The sequence below is a fragment of the Pterocles gutturalis genome, unplaced genomic scaffold (genome assembly GCF_000699245.1).
Source record: "Pterocles gutturalis isolate BGI_N339 unplaced genomic scaffold, ASM69924v1 scaffold3408, whole genome shotgun sequence".
Taxonomy (NCBI): domain Eukaryota; kingdom Metazoa; phylum Chordata; class Aves; order Pterocliformes; family Pteroclidae; genus Pterocles; species Pterocles gutturalis.
In genome coordinates, this window is record NW_010122777.1 from 8,290 (window position 1) to 8,579 (window position 290).

Genomic DNA, 290 nt, shown 5'->3' on the forward strand with positions numbered 1-290 from the left:
ACCCCCTTTGCAGTCCCTGCTGAAGCATGGGGGGGCTTGCCTGTAGTGGTCTGGCTGCAGCTGGGCTGAAGGCTGCTGTGCCTGGTGCCCGGCTGCTGCAGAGCGTTGGTTGTTTCTCTTGTGACTCTGCGGAGTTGCTGCCTTTCAGGCGCTTTTTGTTTATGTGCTTGTGGCCAGAAGAGGCTAAAGCTGGTTTAGTGTCTGTGGCAAATGCTGCAAAGAGGGGAGAATGAAACATGGCCGTAGTTGCAGTTGGTTATTTGGGAAGATCATAGAATCGCAGGATGGTT